The sequence below is a fragment of the Marmota flaviventris genome, chromosome 1 (genome assembly GCF_047511675.1).
Source record: "Marmota flaviventris isolate mMarFla1 chromosome 1, mMarFla1.hap1, whole genome shotgun sequence".
Taxonomy (NCBI): Eukaryota; Metazoa; Chordata; class Mammalia; order Rodentia; family Sciuridae; genus Marmota; species Marmota flaviventris.
Genome location: NC_092498.1, coordinates 82,488,628 through 82,501,886, shown reverse-complemented (window position 1 = coordinate 82,501,886; position 13,259 = coordinate 82,488,628).

Sequence of the window (13,259 nt, the reverse complement as noted above, 5' to 3'; positions counted from 1 at the left end):
CCAATAACTCTGATAGGAAGAGGTGTGCAGAGGGAGGAAAGGGGCCATTTGTGTTAGTCAGATAACGGAAGCAGTTCTCTTTCTGGATTTCTTTTGTGTGAAGTTTGTTGCATGGCAAGAAGTCCAATTGGAAAACAAAAGTCGAAGTGATTAAAAAAGAAGAAAGCTCTTTGATTCTCTCTCTGTCTCTCTCTCTCTCTGTGTCTTTCTCTCTCTTCTCCAAGTAAATAAAATCCACAAGATCGCATCTCTTTTTGGAAACCAGGAAAAGAGTGAAAGCCTCAGCATGTACATGTATGAAGTCATGGGCCATAATTCATAATTTCCTTTTCAAAGAGAAAGTTTTTATATCCAAGTCCTGATAGGAAATCAAGTTCCCTATTCAAAATAGTTCCACTGCAGAGTTTTTGTAAAAAAAAATAATTTTGTATCTGATTAATGTATAATAATTGTACATATTTATGGGGTACAATGTAATCCATTGATACATGTACACAACGTATAGTGATCAAACCAGGGTAATTAGAATAATTCCTTATTTTAAATCTCATTTCTTTGTGGTAAAAACATTCAAAATCCTCTTCTACCTATATTGAAATACACCATATATTGTTGACAATAGTCACCCTACTGTCTAATAGAAAACCAGAACTCATTACTCTTATGCAATCATACTGTCATACTCATCAATCAATCTGTTCCCATTCTCCTCTCCTCTCTCCTCTCCAGCCTCTGATAACCAATTTAACTACTCTCAATTTCTATGGGATCAACTTTTTTAGATTCCATATGTAAGTGGATGAATCATGCAGTATTTGTTTTTCTGTGTTGGGTTTATTTCACATAATACCCTCCAGTTTCATTCGTATGGTTGCAAATAACAAGATTACATCCTTTTAAAAGGCTGTATAGTATTCCATTGTGTGTGTGTGTACACACACATTTTATTTATTCACTCACCTGTTGATAAACACTTAGGTTGATTTCATATTTAGACTATTTACAGAGATGAAGGCATGGTTAGGGGAGTCAGCAACAATGCTGAGGTACTCAAGGATAAGCAGCAGTGGGAGACTGTTATTGCTGGTAGGCAGAGATGGCAAGGGGAGAAAAGGGAAAAGGTCGCAGTTTGCTCCATAGAAGTTGGACTTGCAGATGCAGGACACCAAAGCAAAAAGAAGCAGAGGAGAAATACCTTGCTGTATTAGCTTATTTGCACCACGGTAACAGAATATCACAGAGTGGGTAATTTACAATGAACAGATGTATTGGCTCACCGTTGGTGGAGGCTGAGAAGTTCAATATCAAAGTGGCAACAGATTTGGTGACTTAGATTTCAAGATGATGTCTTGAATGGTGTGTCAAAAGCATTGGCAAAAGGCCCAAGGGCAGAGAGAGAAGGCAAGAAAGACCTCATGACTTGAGTATGATCAAATGAATTTTGGAGGGGAGAAACATTGAAACCCTAACTCCTGCTCTCTCACCCTCTCCTCCAACCCTTAGTTCTCCTGCAGATGTCTCCATTGGCCAGATACAGGCAGATGCAGACAGAAGGGAACTAGGAGATGCAGAGCAAGGAGAACCTTTTAGGGACAGAAGAAGGCAGGATCTGAGGAGGAAATGGAGCATCTCCAGACCTCCTTTGCCATACTTCCAACCTCAGGGAAAAACTTTGAGCAAAGCTACTGTGTGTCAATTAAGGAAATATTTAACTTTCAGATCAGAGTTCAAGCCCCTCATTTCACAGGTGAGAAAACTGAGAACACGAGTGACTTGTCCAAGGTCACCCATCTTTCATGAGAAATGTGAGCTTTCAGCTTTTAGTTCATTCCACTCCCCGCTTGGTGTCTTTTACAACCTTTCTGGTCCTAGTAATTATTTAACTTTTGATTCCAAATTCAGTTACCGAGATCTCCTCTGTCTCCCAGGGAAGGAAAAAGAGATGAAGAGCTCTCTCCAGGGAGATGTACACCCCTGGCACGGGCCTAGCCATCTGAATAAGGAGGGCGTTCTCAGTTCTTACAAACAAAATGAGGTATAAATTGCACAGAAATTAAAATGTGCCCACTATGGCTTGGAGATGATCTAATTGTTTCCTTCGCCCACCCCAGAGATTCTGTTGTAGAGACTTGGTCCTCATGGTGGTGCTCCTGGGAGATGGTAGGACTTATTTTTTTGGTTCCAGGGATTGAACCCAAAGGCACTTAACCACTGAGACATACCCTCAGCCCTGTTTTTTTAAAGAATTCTTAAATTTTGATTCAGGATCTCTCTAAGTTGCTTAGGGTCTCACTAAGTCGCTGATGCTGGCTTTGAACTGAGATTCTCCTGTCTCACAAGTTGCAGGGATTACAGGTGTGAGCCACCACACCCACTGAGATAGTAGAACTTTTAAGAAATGGGTCCTAGTGAGAAGTCCTCAGGTCACTGGATAGTGTGGCAGTTCTTGCATTACCACTTGGCAGTTCTTGTGAGAGAGTAGGTAGAAAAGGAGCAAGCCTTGTGTTGCTCTATTCTCTGTCCCTCTTTCTTGTTCCTGCACCTACTCCCACCATTGATATCTATGCCATGAGATGATGCAGCCAAGTCAACCCTAACTTTAAAACTTGCATATACCATTTGGACTTTGACCCTCCAAAACTGTGAGCTAAATAAACCTCTTCTTCATAAGCAGCCTGCTCCAGGTATTTCATTCTCGTGACACAAAGCTGACTAATACAATGCCTATATTATAGCCCAGCTGTGTCTGTTTGGGCCAGCTGGATGGATCTGAAGAACTGGCTCACCAGGTGAGGTCAACCTGATCTGTCCAAGTGCACCCCAGGTGTGCTGTGTGGCAATCTGAGTGGGGGATGAAGAGGCCAAAATGCTATTTCTCTTAAGTTCAGTGGTGGCTTTGGCTGCCCAAGGAACTCAGGGTTCTTTAGGTGGCAAGGCTGGCTTTAGGGAAAATTTGTAGGTGACCTCATGCTTCCATGTCCTTCCACAATTCCCCCTTCCCTTCCAGCTAGTTCCTGGCTCGCCCTGGAGCTTCTCTCTTTGCTCCTTGAATGTAGCCCCCTATTTTAGGCTCTTCTTGGTCTCTCTACTCATTAGAGGCCTATCTGTCCTTTAGGGTTTCCCTTTCAGTGAGATTTCAGCTAACTAAAGTGTGCCTGTTTATGGTTGTTATTTGATTTGTAATTCCCAAGTTGTCTCCCAATGTTCTTATTCCAGGCCACTCTCTACACATTTATAGTATCTCAGTATAATCAGTAGACCCTGCATGGGTTATTCATACACTTCAGTCATCCTGCAAAAGAAGCAGCAAGGGCAGGTCCAGCCAGTGCCACCTCTTGGCTGGGATTCATAGGAGGGTAATTCAGAGACCCTTTATCTAAAATAGAAAGAGCCTCTCATCAACATTGGGCAAAATTCTGTCGGTAGGTAGAATTTGAAGGGAAGGTAACCTGTCTTTGGCCTTCAAAGTACATCATGTTACCAGAGGTTCACCCACGTTTTAAGACAGCCTATTTTCTCTGAGTCATTCAGGGAAAGATTTTCCTGGGAAAGTTTTATTTCACAATACCATCTAATACCAGTTCACCTTTTTCTTGCTTATGAGGACTGGCATTATCTGGATCAGTATTAATTATCATCCTATTTATATGACTGATAGGTTAAATTATTTAGTTTTAGAAACTGTCATCAACTCTTTTCAGGCTGTAAAGTTTGAAAATCCATCCTCAGTGTTCACTCTCCACATTCAATCTTATTCCTACCCCTTTGTTCCTACCTGTGCTGGAACATTCTTCACCCAGAAGTTCTCCTTTCACAATGTCAATGATAACATATCTTAGAGATAAACCAGCAGGCCTGGCCAGAGACTACCCAGTCCAGAAAAATTCTCTCAGTACCATCTTTAGGCCCAATCCATGGAGGCATTGAATATGTAGAGGCATCGAACACAAGTAGACTCTGACTCACAGGCAGGAACTTAATAAATGACTGTTAATTCCAAATCTAAATGTGGCTGAGCAGTGATTTGTAATGAAGCAGACATGTGGAGATGCTTTAAAATGGCAGAGCACGAAAAGGTTTGCATTAGTCAACAGGGAAATGCAAATTAAAACCACAATGAGATAGAGCTACACACCCACCAGAATAGCTAGAAGTTAAAACATTGATAATTCAAATATTGGCAAAGATTTGGAGCAACTGGAATTCTATATTCCACTAGTGGGTGTATAAGAGACACAATTACTTTGGAAAATGATTTGACATGTGCTGATCCTAACCAGGCAATTTACTTTGGAAAATGATTTGACACTAAAGGAGAACATGTGCTGATCCTAACCAGGCAATTTCACTCCCGGACAAATATAACAGGAGTACATATTTATGTGCCCAAAGAGACAGGTACCAGAATTCTCCCAGAGGCATTCTTTGTTAAAGCCCCCTCATGATTGAAACAACCCAACTGTCCATCAGCTATGAAATCATCAAATAAATCACAGTGTATTCATACCATGCAACAATGAAAATGAACAAATCAAATTTACAAGAAACATAGACTCTGCAAACATAATATTAGAAGAAAAAAGCCAGACAGGAAAAGTACCTATTCTATTTGATTACACTTAATGAAAATTAATAGGCATAAATATACTAAAGCATTGGAAGTCAGAACAGGTTATCTTTGGGGAGAAGAGTAGGAGTGGTGGTTGGGAGTAGGCTTCTAGATTGAGCCATTATTGTTTTTCTTGACCTGGTCATAGTGTGTGCCTTGTGACAATACATTGAGCTAATCATATTTTTTGTGTTCTTTATTTTTCTATATATTTATTGTACAATAGTCCCCTACTTAGCCAAGGTTTTGCTTTCTACCATTTCAGTTACCTATGGTCAACAGCTGTTTGAAAATATTAAATGGAAGTTTCCATAAATAAATAGCTCATAAGTGTAAATTTTTTCTGAGTAGCATGATAAAAACCTCATGCTGTCTTGCTTCTTCCTGCCCAGGATATGACTCATCCCTTTGTCCAGTGTCTCCACACCATATATACTACCTGCCTATGAGTAACTTCGCAGCCATCTCAGTTGTCAGACCATTGTAGTATTGCAGTGCTTGTGCTCAAACAATCCTTATTTTATTTAATAGGGCCCCAAGGTACAAGTAGAATGTTGCTAGCAATTTTATTACAGCATGTTATAATTGTTCAGTTTTATTGTTAGTTATCATTGTTAATCTATGTCTAATTTATAAATTAAACTTTCTCACAAGTATGTAGGTGTAGGGAAAAACAGCATGTATAAAGTTGGCCATTATACTCAGTTTCAGGCACCTCTGCAAGTCTTGGAATAAATCCTTTGCCATGAATGGGGAAGTATACTTCACGTACTTTGATTTTATAAGGTTACAATTGAAGAACTGATAGGACTGGCCCAGGTCTATACAGCTCACCTCTCCTTGATCTTTATTTTGTCTAATTTCCTTCAACAACTATCTTGACTCTTCTCAGCCCCAGTTAGTGTTGTCTGCCCATGGTCTCCAGAGCTTGAGTCCTCCCTATGTACTGAGATATCTACGTTCCTTTCTCTACTCTTCCCATTTACTTTCCTGAAACCCCACTCCTTCTTAAGGACTTACCACTTAATCTTTGCTTAGTTTTTGATGGCTGTGTGACTTCTCCTCCTCAGCTTTGAAAAAAATCCTCAAGAGAGACGTTAAGGGTTAGTACCGTGTCTAGCCCATAGGTAGAGGTTTTGTGGATGGTATTCTTTAAATGACACAGAGCAGTTGCCCTGAACATGTCTGTGCTAAGGTCAACACAGGAGATGAAAGGATGTGTGATTTGGCTTGTCAGCATTATGACAGACTGTCTCGATGATGAGCTGGGCCACTTCCCAGTGGTGGTGGAATTGATGGAAGCCAGGCTTGTTCTTACTGAGTGGTGGTGTGCTCACTCACTGGCACTTTTTTTTTATTGGCATAAATACCAGGGTGTGGTGATGATGACTAAGTAGATGAGACCAAAATGGAAAAAATGCAAGTATTATTCATTTGCTGGACTTCCTTAGCCCTTAGAGATCAGAGACAGTGGGCTGCAGAACTGTTTGAGGGTGTGCCTCTTCTTGCCATTCCTTTCATCCCTCTTCATGCCTCGAGGTCTCAGGCTCATCCACCCCTTCATTCAGTGCTTGAGCTTGTTGAATTGACTTGGCAGTCCAGTGCCAAGGGCAAGGGAACAAAGGAAGTGTGTGGCCGGGTGCTGCTTCTGCTCTTGGGCACAGAGGTCAACACAAGAGATAGGATTTTGGAAACATTCAAAGTGACACACAATGAGATATTAAACTGAACACAACTTTAAATGCATTGCTCTAATGAATACAGAAAGTTGTCAGAAAGGGGAAATGCCATGTTTTCCAACACTTGGCCTTGGGACTTGGGGATAGGCATGCAAACCTGAAAAAAATTCATAAACTAAACTGAGACAGAGGAAGAATGCTACCAGCATTTCATGTGTTCCTTTAACTCGTGTTTCTGAAGTTCCTTTATGGCCTAAGCATTTTACTATTGCAGAGGACCCAAAGATGACAAACCACAGTCAATTTCCTCTGGGGGAGTCACTGTTTATCATATTTACCAACATATTTCCTCTGTGTTATTTTTTGTTCTCTGGGTCCTCATTTGGCAGAGAAAATCTATATAAAAGTTCATACTTCTATACTCTCTGGTGAGGTCTTCTGCTTGTCAGCAACAAGAGGAGCTTTTCTCTAGGATTTATGAGTACATTTAATTTTTTAAAATAAAATAATGCATTGGTTTAAAGTGAAAGGAATAATGTTTAATTAAGATTCACTTAGGCAGAATTAACAATAAGCAATGTACAGTCTTTTCATCTTAAAAATAATGTGTATTGCTTTTTATTTGGTTATAAAACTAACATTTATTGTAGTACATTTGGTAAATTAAAAACATGCATGAAAAAGAACGTAAAATTCTTATGTGATTTCTCGATGCTTATCTATTGCTGACATGTCCTCCTGACATAAACATTTATGAAATTGTGACTATGGCATGCACGTAGTTCTGTATCCATCTTTTTCATCTAATGTGATAAAAGAAATGTCTTTTTCCTGTATCATAAAATATTCTTCAAAAATATGATTTATAAGATGTGTGATATTTCTCTCTCAATAAAAATTCTTCTAGCAGGCATTGGCTAATAAAATGTCTTAGAAGATATATGTGGATATTTTTCATTTCCAATCACTTGAGGTAGCAGTTAGTCATTGGATTCTCCACCCCTATCTGTATAGCTCGCTTATAAAAATGAGCCAGGCTGGCTCAGCTATTAAAAGACAAGAAGAAGACAACTTTTTTCCTCCTTAAAATACCTACTATGAAGTTTTAATTTATGAGTCTTTTTTAAGATATGAAGAATATTTTCTTCTTTCCAGAAATGCTATTCCTAGAAGAACCCATTACCAACCTTGAAGAGTAAAGTTCTCTTTGCAAAATGAAATTGGTCCAGCTTCTTTCACTTTATCCAACTAAGGAAATGGAGGGAAAAAAATGCAGTTTCTCTTCTTATATCCTCACAATAGGAATCACTTCTATGATCCCCAAAAGTGTGAGAATTTTTCCCCATCAGCAAGCAATCAAGAAATCCTGCAGCAGGCACCAGCTGGGTTTCTTCTAATTCAATATAGTTCTGTCACTATCTGGAAATAGCGTGGATCCCACAGGTTGAGCACTCAGACACTAGTCACAAGTCAGAGCCTCCAGAATTTCTGAAAGTCTGGCTACCAATTGGGGCTTCCATGACCCCTATCTTTTGTCTTTGTTTATTTCCTGAAATGGCCCACCCAACTCCTCAGGGAAATGCTATTTAGGTTTGCTGGCTTGCCAAGAATATTTTAAAGGATACAAATAAACAGCCAGATGAACAGATATATAGGGTGAAGTCCAGAAGGGTCTCCAGTGCAGGAGCTCTGTCCCCATTCAGTGGGGTAGCACCACCTTCCGGCACCTGGATGAATTCCTAATCACCTGTGAGCCTCTATGTGTTCAGCTCTCCAGATCTCTGAAACCTGTCCCTTTGAGTTTTTATGGGGACTTCATTGCATAAGTATGATTGAAGCACGGACAATCATTAGATATGTGATTAATCAAAAGGGCATGATCCAATGCTAACAGACTGAATGGGGAAGCCCGGGGAAGCCCGGCAAAGCCTGTCTGTTCAGATTCTTTTCAGCTTCTCTGTGCAGCATTCCTTCTGCCTCGGTGTAAGGAAGGACCCCTTCTGAAATGGTGGTCTTATAATCTACCATCAGACGAGGTAGGTCAAAGAACTTCTTTATAGGTAGCTCCAAGACTAAAAGGCAGGGGACGATTAGAGTATGTTTCTAATTTCTTTGGCCTCCCTCAGGGAGAAAGAGGAGCAGGTGAAAGGAGGCCCGGAGAAGGTCGAAGGGCCTACATCCGAGGCCTAGAGTGTCCAACATTACAGCAAAAGATCATCTTTCAACTTTATCCCTCTGAAGCTGTTCTAAGGCTGCCTCGGGAACCAAAGACTAGTGACCAGATAAATACTTTAACCTACTTGTTCTAGTCACTTAGAAAATAACAAAGGCTATGGGAGTTATGAGTCAGGAATTTGGATGAAAACCAAAATATGTATCATAGCATCACAGTCCACAATTCTGGAAATCCATTTAGTGTTTTATGCAGGGTAAAAGTTATGACAATTCACTTAGAATACCATATTCTCTTAGGATACCTTTAGGTGAGGGAGATGGGAATCTTATGGGATTCTGGGAACAGTAGCAACTAGACCTCACAGATGTGGAAACTGGGGCACTCCAGTGTGGCTTCAGGAAATGGATTATCTCGTTGTTCCCTTAACAACAGGACTTCCCTACCCTACTTTGTGATTGTCACCTGTTCTATGCTATCTCTACTTATATTGGACCTTTGTTGTCAATCACTTTGCTCTTCACTGTGTATGTCTCTTCTCTACCTAATGGTTTCAGTTTACTCATTACTCATCCCACTTATGGCTTCTCAAATCTGCTTTCTAATGCCTTTTTAGCTTCACTATGTGATTGATTTTCTCTTCCCATTTCCAGTTCACATTCTTAAATGACATTGGGTGTAAGTAGTCACTGCCATCACTGTTTGGTTAGAGTTTTTGTATCAGGTTGCTTAAAGCTTGACTGCCCCCAGGTTACATGGTTCTATGAAGGGGGTTGTATGGTACAGATCAGGGTTCATGCTGCTTGTCACCTCAATTGGGGGCTCTGGCCAGGGTAGTTTCCTTAGAAAGGACCTCTGACACAGCAAGTCCTTCAGTGACCCTTGGGATGCACATGCTCTCTCCCTCCCTCTCTCTCTCATTTTCTTATAACATAATATAAAAACATTAAAGTAAAATATTAACACTTTTTTTTACATCTTTTTCAAGACAAAAATCTCTTGTTTTATTTAAAAGTCATGTTACTTGTTAGGGTCTGTAAACAAGTCAGGATGGCGCCTGGCATTTTGCCAGAGGGAGTGGTTTATGAAGTAACGCCAGCGAGCCATTAAGTGTGGAGATTCCTTATTGGTTGACTGCTGTATCTAGTTTATGTTAATTAAGATAAGCTGTGTATAATGTATATATACCCCTCCTGTCCTACAATAAACGGCTCCCACTCCTGCTGTATCAATCTACACAAGTTGTTCGTCACCCCCCCCCCCCCTCGGTTATTTTGCTGCAGCTGGACTGCGGCAGTTACTTAGCTGACTTTATCAGAAATGTATTTGAGCTATTTTTTTTCCTTAAAGTCCCTGAAATTTAATATTGTAAGGACAATGTTTAGGCTTTATAATATTCACAGGCCTTTTCAAAAACTTATTTTAAAGAAGGTAAATGTATTTTAATAGCTAATGTAGAATTGTGCTTCCAGATATCAGAGACTAGCAAAGATGGATAGGAAGGGTCTAGAATATGCTGCCTATAATAAAGTAGGTTAAAAGCATTTCCCTTTTAAAACAGAATGTTCTCTTAGGCGTTTTCCTGGTGTTTTGCTACTAAAATATAAATGGTTATGTGTAACAGTTAACTGCAGACTGTTATTGTTGGAAATTATTTTTATATGCACAAACTCTGGTGGAGAGTGACACTTGTACTTTGGTTTTACTTTGACTTAGAGGAAGTCTTAGATTGACTTTTATATTACCTTACCACTGTAAAACGGGAAGTGAAGTTAGGCAATAACTGCTTCCTGTCTTTTGGCAGGAAGAAAACAAATTATATAAAAATATGCATAAGCAGATTTCAGTTTCTTTTCTTTTTTTATTTTAGTTGTACACAACACAATACCTTTATTTTATTTATGTGGTGCTCAGGATCGAACCCAGTGCCTCACACATGCAAGGAAAGCACTCTATCGCTGAGCCACAACCTAGCCCCTGCAGGTTTCAGTTTCTGTCTACTCAATCCAACCTATGTACAATCCTGATTCAGCATAATTAAAATATTACAATGCCACCCCCCTGATCTCAACCCTGGGTGATTTTCTAACCACTTGGGAAGCTTTAAGAAAAGTTTCTGTATTCAAACTCCATTCCCAAATTTTCTGATTTACTTGGAATGGGGGTGTGGTTTGGGCATTAATATTTTTAGAAGTATCTTAAGTGATTCTAATGAGCAGACAAGAAGCCACGCGGCACAAAGAGAATATTTTCCTTCTGAACATTCATTCTGTCTTCAAGGTTCTCTATTATCTACTTACAGTCAAGCTTGCCAGGCTCTCTCTGGCCCCAATTTCCTCTGACACCCTCTGAACCTTTTGCTTTCCCTCTTCCTTTTATTAATTTCTTAGTCATTCTATAAATTTCCTCCTCTCACATTTTTTTTTCTGATTCAAATTCCTCTCATTTTTGAAGACCCAGCTCAGGTTATCAATACCTCCTTTATGAAACCTTCCCTGACCACCCTTGATGGGATGGGTGTGACTGGAAGACTTGATCTGCCCCTAGAAAATCACTTGAACCCCTGTCTTGTGTCATTTCTTCTGTTGCATTAAATGATGAATCTTTGCTTAACTTTTCACCCGTTTTTTTTATCCAGCCATCTACACTGTAAGCATCTAGCATTCATTTGCATCCTTGACAAATCAAATGCCTTGCAGAGCAAAGGAAGTCAATATTTTCTCCTACCTTCTATTCCCAATTCTGCAGGTGTGGTTCAGGTCTTCAGCTGCTGCAATTCTGCCCTGTTCCTAACCAGCTTTCCTGCCACCAGACTCCTTGACTCTTGAAATCCAGCTAACACATCAGTGGTCCACATGGCCAATGGCCAGTAAAAGCTGATTGAATGAGAGAGAGAGAGAGAGAGAGAGAGAATGTGCACACGCACATTTATGTGCACTTCTTTCCTTACTCTTATTTTTCTCCTCATTTTATGATCTAGTTGATCCTTTGGCTTTCCTTCTCTATCTGGTACCTTACTCCTTATTCCCCAGGACTTCTTGGATTTCACTGGAAGTATTTTCTAAGAAGTTAGGGCATAATATACTCTCTGAAATATCCTGTCCATATTGCTTTAGGTAAATACTCCCACCTATCAGGTTCTGGCTCAGGAGATCTAAATGTTCATTATAAGCCTCCAACAGTACCCTGGTCTGATCTATTAAGATTCCTTTCAAAGGGAACAGATACTCTATATACTGTTATTTAGTCTCACCCTTTAAAAGAAATCTGATTATGTTGGTTACATGATTAAAAACTTCTGTTGGTTCTTTATTGCCTTTAGAATAAAATCTAAACTTGAGCTGTCCAACAGGGAGTTACTAAAAGTAAAATTAAAACTTGAGTTCCTTGGTCATGCATTATTTGAAGTGCCCCATAGCCATATGTGTCTAGTGTCTACCATTTTAGACAACAAAAATAGAGGACATTTTTGACATTGCAGAAAGCACATTTGGATAGAGCTGTTCTAAATACCTTATACCAGCCCATGAGGCTTTTCACAGTTTCATCTCAATCTTTTGCTTTAGCCCAATTTTTGACTATTTCTCATCTTTTAGCCTCATCTATTTCCTCAACGTTCCCCAACTACTTTGTGCCTTTCCACAGTTCTGCGACTTTGAACATGGTGTTCCCTTTTTCTAAAATGACTGCTATGTTTCTTTTCTGGCAAACTCCTGTTTATCTTTTAAGCTCCAACTCAAACATCATCTTCCTTTTGAAGATTTCTGATTTTCTAAAACCCAATCGTTTCTTGTCCTGAATTCTTTTTGCTCATGAACCTGGCTCTGGTGTCCTTATGATTATATTCTGTGTTATTTTCTTATAAATCTGGCTATGCCCTTGGAGAGGGGATTCTTACTATTTTAGCAATCTGCTCTAATGATTACCTGAAAATGCTTGCTTGATACCCTTTTGATACCCAGACATATTTTAATTAATTTATTTTAATTTTATATATATATATATATATATATATATATATATATATATATATATATATATATATATGACAGCAGAGTGAATTTTGGTTCATTGTACACAACTACACACAACTTTTCATTTCTCTGGTTGTACACGATGTAGCTTCACACCATATGTGCAGTCATACATGTACCTAGGGTAATGAATGATGCCCATCTCATTTCCCCATCTTTCCTGCCCCCATACACCCTTCCCTCCCCTCCCTCTTGTTATTTATGTGTTTGGCATGTTTGAAAAGATCACTGAGTGCTTTTGAAGAAATCCTTCCCATTTCTAGTGTAAAGCTAGAATGACTTCCTGTCTTCCAGGTTGGAGGTCTGTTTTTCCTTCTAATTAATCTAGATTGGACTAGAGAGGGATGTGGCAAGGTAAAAAATGGTGGAACTATATGCAGGAATTGGTTCAGATGTGGTCAGGTTTCCAGTCCTTATACACCATATTTAGTGCAGTGTCTTGGGGGAAGCTAGGGGAGGTAAGATAGAGAAAATAAAAACAGTCCATGGAAACAATTTAGGGAAATATACTGGAATTTTCTTCAGGCTGAGGCCAAACACAATGATATAAGAAGTGGGGGAGAGTTTTAAATTAGCATTTTGCAAAAAACGAACCTTTTTTCCCCTAAGGGGATCCGATAAGATTTTGATAAATTCTTGTGTGTTGAATTACTGGAAAGTAAATCCTCTTGACTATTAAATTAAAATATCAATTTGTTTTTCTTATCTGATTACAGTTCACATCAACTGGTGAGGCTTATTTTCTGTGAGAAGACCATAAACCC